Here is a 7,202-nt window from a genome sequence, read left to right on the forward strand (position 1 = left end):
TAGGAAACATCAGGAACGTGATAATACTGGCCTCACTTACACATCTCCACTCTCCAGCTGTCAAGTATGATTTACTGAAACCAGCACTTACCATCCACAACCAGGTCTTTTAGATTGCTTCATATGCTCTGGATCAGTCCATTACCATCTTGTTGACCCTATATTTCACATGAATCCAGTTCATTCTATCCTATGCATGCCCTTCATTTTCCTGAATGTTTAGGCCCCAGTACCCCAAAGCCTCCTTCAATCATTCCTTTCATCTCCTTCTAGGTCTCCCTATTCCCATTTGTTTCATCTACTTTTAATATTAAGATCCTCTTAGTCAGTCTTTCTTTGCTCATCTTTGTTATATATATATATATATATATATATATATATATATATATATATATATATATATATATATATATATATATATATATATATATATATATATATATATATATATACTTAATACATTCCCTGGGGATAGGGGAGAAAGAATACTTCCCACGTATTCCCTGCGTGTCATAGAAGGCGACTAAAAGGGAAGGGAGCGGGGGGCTGGAAATCCTCCCCTCTCGTTTTTTTTTTTTTTTTTTTTAATTTTCCAAAAGAAGGAACAGAGAAGAGGGCCAGGTGAGGATATTCCCTCAAAGGCCCAGTCCCCTGCTCTTAACGCTACCTCGCTATCGCGGGAAATAACGAATAGTATGAAAAAAAAAAAAAAAAAAATATATATATATATATATATATATATATATATATATATATATATATATATATATATATATATATATATATATATATATATATAGGGAGGTAAATGCAAGAGTTTTGGAAAGAGGGGCAAGTATGAAGTCTGTTGGGGATGAGAGAGCTTGGGAAGTGAGTCAGTTGTTGTTCGCTGATGACACAGCGCTGGTGGCTGATTCATGTGTGAAACTGCAGAAGCTGGTGACTGAGTTTGGTAAAGTGTGTGGAAGAAGAAAGTTAAGAGTAAATGTGAATAAGAGCAAGGTTATTAGGTACAGTAGGGTTGAGGGTCAAGTCAATTGGGAGGTGAGTTTGAATGGAGAAAAACTGGAGGAAGTGAAGTGTTTTAGATATCTGGGAGTGGATCTGGCAGCGGATGGAACCATGGAAGCGGAAGTGGATCATAGGGTGGGGGAGGGGGCGAAAATTCTGGGGGCCTTGAAGAATGTGTGGAAGTCGAGAACATTATCTCGGAAAGCAAAGGTGGGTATGTTTGAAGGAATAGTGGTTCCAACAATGTTGTATGGTTGCGAGGCGTGGGCTATGGATAGAGTTGTGCGCAGGAGGATGGATGTGCTGGAAATGAGATGTTTGAGGACAATGTGTGGTGTGAGGTGGTTTGATCGAGTAAGTAACGTAAGGGTAAGAGAGATGTGTGGAAATAAAAAGAGCGTGGTTGAGAGAGCAGAAGAGGGTGTTTTGAAGTGGTTTGGGCACATGGAGAGGATGAGTGAGGAAAGATTGACCAAGAGGATATATGTGTCGGAGGTGGAGGGAACAAGGAGAAGAGGGAGACCAAATTGGAGGTGGAAAGATGGAGTGAAAAAGATTTTGTGTGATCGGGGCCTGAACATGCAGGAGGGTGAAAGGAGGGCAAGGAACAGAGTGAATTGGAGCGATGTGGTATACCGGGGCTGACGTGCTGTCAGTGGATTGAATCAGGGCATGTGAAGCGTCTGGGGTAAACCATGGAAAGCTGTGTAGGTATGTATATTTGCGTGTGTGGACGTATGTATATACATGTGTATGGGGGGGGGGGGGTTGGGCCATTTCTTTCGTCTGTTTCCTTGCGCTACCTCGCAAACGCGGGAGACAGCGACAAAGTATAAAAAAAAAAAATATATATATATATATATATATATATATATATATATATATATATATATATATATATATATATATATATATATATATATATATATATATATATGTATATATATATTTGAATCTTCATTCATAGAATACACAAAGAATTATAATCTTAATATGGGTGATGGTCTATACAAATTAGATAACTTTATTGTTGATAACATTTCTAAAATGATAAGTTTATGAAGGCTCGTTTTATGTTTTGGACAATCACTTGTTTACCAAATGGCGTCCTAGCTTCGTTTCTGCGATGCATATCAACTGACTTATATTTCTCTCTTGTGTCTCCCCTCATGATGTGATTATTACACGAAAGTGGACTTGGGAAATAATCGTGTTTCATTTTCCCCGTGGACCCGTAGGAATATCTTGATCACGCACAAAATTGTGATCCTTTCCAACATTATATATATATATATATATATATATATATATATATATATATATATATATATATATATATATATATATATATATATATATATCCTACATATTCACCATTTCTCATATTTCCGAGGAAGTGTTAAGAACAGAGGACTCAGCTTTTGAGGGAATATCCTCACTTGGCCCCCTTCACGGTTCCTATTTTTCCAAAAGTGAAAAACGAGAGGGTGGGGGGGTTCCAGCCCAATGCTCCCTCCCCTTTTAGTTGCCTTTTACGGCACGCAGGGAATACGTGGAAAGTATTCTTTTTCCCCTATCCCCAGGGATAGATATATGTATAGATACATATATATAAATATATATATATATATATATATATATATATATATATATATATATATATATATATATATATATATATATATACATATATATATATATATATGTATATATATTCTATCACATACTCCCACAACTCCTGTTTCAGGAGTACTGCTACTCCTTCCCTTGCTCTTGTCTTCTCACTAACCCCTGACTTTACTCCCAAGACATTCCCAAACCACTCTTCCCCTTTACCCTTGAGCTTCATTTCACTCAGAGCTAAAACATCCAGGTTCCTTTCCTCAAACATACTACCTATCTCTCCTTTTTTCACATCTTTCACAGCTTGGTTACATCCACACACATTTAGACACCCCAGTCTGAGCCTTCGAGGAGGATGAGCACTCCCCGCGTGACTCCTTCTTCTGTTTCCCATTCTAGAAAGTCAAAAAAATACAAGGAGGGGAGGATTTCTGGCCTCCCGCTCGCGTCCCCTCTAGTAAATTCTCGATTAATATGGGTAAAACTGAAAGTTGATGGAGAGAGATGGGTGATTATTGGTGCATATGCACCTGGGCATGAGAAGAAAGATCATGAGAGGCAAGTGTTTTGGGAGCAGCTGAATGAGTGTGATAGTGGTTTTGATGCACGAGACCGGGTTATAGTGATGGGTGATTTGAATGCAAGGGTGAGTAATGTGGCAGTTGAGGGAATAATTGGTATACATGGGGTGTTCAGTGCTGTAAATGGAAATGGTGAAGAGCTTGTAGATTTATGTGCTGAAAAAGGACTGGTGATTGGGAATACCTGGTTTAAAAAGCGAGATATACATAAGTATACTTATGTAAGTAGGAGAGATGGCCAGAGAGCGTTATTGGATTACGTGTTAATTGACAGGCGCGCGAAAGAGAGACTTTTGGATGTTCATGTGCTGAGAGGTGCAACTGGAGGGATGTCTGATCATTATCTTGTGGAGGCTAAGGTGAAGATTTGTATGGGTTTTCAGAAAAGAAGAGTGAATGTTAGGGTGAAGAGGGTGGTGAGAGTAAGTGAGCTTAGGAAGAATGGAAAAAGGTGAGAACAATGGAAGTAAGAGGAGTGGGGGAGGAATGGGATGTATTTAGAGAATCAGTGATGGATTGCGCAAAAGATGCTTGTGGCATGAGAAGATTGGGAGGTGAGTTCATTAGAAAAGGTAGTGAGTGGTGGGATGAAGAAGTAAGATTATTAGTGAAAGAGAAGAGAGAGGCATTTGGACGATTTTTGCAGGGAAAAAATGCAATTGAGTGGGAGATGTATGAAAGAAAGAGACAGGAGGTCAAGAAAAAGGTGCAAGAGGTGAAAAAGAGGGCAAATGAGAGTTGGGGTGAGAGAGTATCATTAAATTTTAGGGAGAATGAAAAGGTGTTCTGGAAGGAGGTAAATAAAGTGCGTAAGACAAGGGAGCAAATGGAAACTTCAGTGAAGGGCGCAAATGGGGAGGTGATAACAAGTAGTGGTGATGTGAGAAGGAGATGGAGTGAGTATTTTGAAAGTTTGTTGAATGTGTTTGAAGATAGATTGGCAGATATAGGGTGTTTTGGTCGAGGTGGTGTGCAAAGTGAGAGGGTTAGGGAAAATGATTTGGTAAACAGAGAAGAGGTAGAAAAAGCTTTGCGGAAGATGAAAGCCGGCAAGGCAGCAGGTTTGGATGGTATTGCAGTGGAATTTATTAAAAAAGGGGATAACTGTATTATTGACTGGTTGGTAAGGTTATTTAATGTATGTATGACTCATGGTGAGGTGCCTGAGGATTGGCGGAATGCGTGCATATTGCCATTGCACAAAGGCAAAGGGGATAAGAGTGGGTGCTCAAATTACAGAGGTATAAGTTTGTTGAGTATAACTGGTAAATCATATGAGAGGGTATTGATTGAGAGGGTGAAGGCATGAACAGAGCATCAGATTGGGGAAGAGCAGTGTGGTTTCAGAAGTGGTAGAGGATGTGTGGATCAGGTGTTTGCTTTGAAGAATGTATGTGAGAAATACTTAGAAAAGCAAATGGATTTGTATGTAGCATTTATGGATCTGGAGAAGGCATATGATAGATTTGATAGAGATGCTCTGTGGAAGGTATTAAGAATATATGGTGTGGGAGGCAAGTTGTTGGAAGCAGTGAAAAGTTTTTATCGAGGATGTAAGGCATGTGTACGTGTAGGAAGAGAGGAAAGTGATTGGTTCTCAGTGAATGTAGGTTTGCGGCAGGGGTGTGTGATGTCTCCATGGTTGTTTAATTCGTTTATGGATGGGGTTGTTAGGGAGGTAAATGCAAGAGTTTTGGAAAGAGGGGCAAGTATGAAGTCTGTTGGGGATGAGAGAGCTTGGGAAGTGAGTCAGTTGTTGTTCGCTGATGATACAGCGCTGGTGGCTGATTCATGTGAGAAACTGCAGAAGCTGGTGACTGAGTTTGGAAAAGTGTGTGAAAGAAGAAAGTTAAGAGTAAATGTGAATAAGAGCAAGGTTATTAGGTACAGTAGGGTTGAGGGTCAAGTCAATTGGGAGGTAAGTTTGAAAGGAGCAAAACTGGAGGAAGTAAAGTGTTTTAGATATCTGGGAGTGGATCTGGCAGCGGATGGAACCATGGAAGCGGAAGTGGATCATAAGGTGGGGGATGGGGAGAAAATCCTGGGAGCCTGGAAGAATGTGTGGAAGTCGAGAACATTATCTCGGAAAGCAAAAATGGGTATATCTGAAGGAATAGTGGTTCCAACAATGTTGTATGGTTGCGAGGCGTGGGCTATGGATAGAGTTGTGCGCAGGCGGATGGATGTGCTGGAAATGAGATGTTTGAGGACAATGTGTGGTGTGAGGTGGTTTGATCGAGTAAGTAACGTATGGGTAAGAGAGATGTGTGGAAATAAAAAGAGCGTGGTTGAGAGAGCAGAAGAGGGTGTTTTGAAATGGCTTGGGCACATGGAGAGAATGAGTGAGGAAAGATTGACCAAGAGGATATATGTGTCGGAGGTGGAGGGAACGAGGAGAAGTGGGAGACCAAATTGGAGGTGGTAAGATGGAGTGAAAAAGATTTTGTGTGATCGGGGCCTGAACATGCAGGAGGGTGAAAGGAGGGCAAGGAATAGAGTGAATTGGATCGATGTGGTATACCGGGGTTGACGTGCTGTCAGTGGATTGAATCAGGGCATGTGAAGCGTCTGGGATAAACCATGGAAAGCTGTGTAGGTATGCATATTTGCGTGTGTGGACGTATGTATATACATGTGTATGGGGGTGGGTTGGGCCATTTCTTTCGTCTGTTTCCTTGCGCTACCTCGCAAACGCGGGAGACAGCGACAAAGCAAAAAAAAAAAAAAGAAAATATATATATATATATATATATATATATATATATAAATATATATTCTTTCTTTTCTTTCATACCATTCGCCATTTCCCGCGTTAGCGAGGAAGCGTTAAGAACAGAGGACTGGACCCTTGAGGAAATATCATCACCTGGCACCCTTCTCTGTTTCTTCTTTTGGAAAATTAAAAAAAAATGAGAGGGGAGGATTTTTATATATGTTTATTATACTTTGTCGTTGTCTCCCACGTTAGCGAGGTAGCGCAAGGAAACAGACTAAAGAATGGCCCAACCCACCCACAAACACATGTATATACATGCACGTCCACACACGCACATAAACATACCTATACATTTTTTTTTCCAAAAGAAGGAACAGAGAAGGGGCCCAGGTGAGGATATTCCTTCAAAGACCCAGTCCTCTGTTTTTAACGCTACCTCGCTAACGCGGGAAATGGCGAATAGTTTGAAAGAAAAATATATATATATATATATATATATATATATATATATATATATATATATATATATATATATATATTTATATTTATCTATTTATTCTGCTTTGTCGCTGTCTCCTGCGTTAGCGAGGTACCGCAAGGAAACAGACGAAAGAATGGCCCAAACCATCCCCATACACATGTATATACATACACGTCCACACACGCAAAATATACATACCTATACATCTCAATGTACACATATATATACACACACAGACATATACATATATATAGGTGTACATAATTCATACTGTCTGCCTTTATTAATTCCCATCGCCGTCCCGCCACACATGAATATAACAAACCCCCCCCCTCTCCACACATGGAAAAACAACCCCCTCCCCGCTCATGTGTGCGAGGTAGCGCTAAGAAAAGACAACAAAGGCCCCATTCGTTCACACTCAGTCTCTAGCTGTCATGTAATAATGTCCGAAACCACAGCTCCCTTTCCACATCCAGGCCCCACAAAACTTTCCATGGTTTATCCCAAACGCTTCACATGCCCTGGTTCAATCCATTTACAGCACGTCGACCCCGGTATACTACATCGTTCCAATTCACTCTATTCCTTGCACGCCTTTCATCCTCCTGCATGTTCAGGCCCCGATCACACAAAATCTTTTTCACTCCATCTTTCCACCTCCAATTTGGTCTCCCACTTCTCGTTCCCTCCACCTCTGACACATATATCCTCTTGGTCAATCTTTCCTCACTCATTCTCTCCATGTGATCAAACCATTTCAAAACAACCGCTTTTGCTCTCTCAACCA

This window comes from Panulirus ornatus, chromosome 13 (genome assembly GCF_036320965.1).
Source record: "Panulirus ornatus isolate Po-2019 chromosome 13, ASM3632096v1, whole genome shotgun sequence".
Taxonomy (NCBI): Eukaryota; Metazoa; Arthropoda; class Malacostraca; order Decapoda; family Palinuridae; genus Panulirus; species Panulirus ornatus.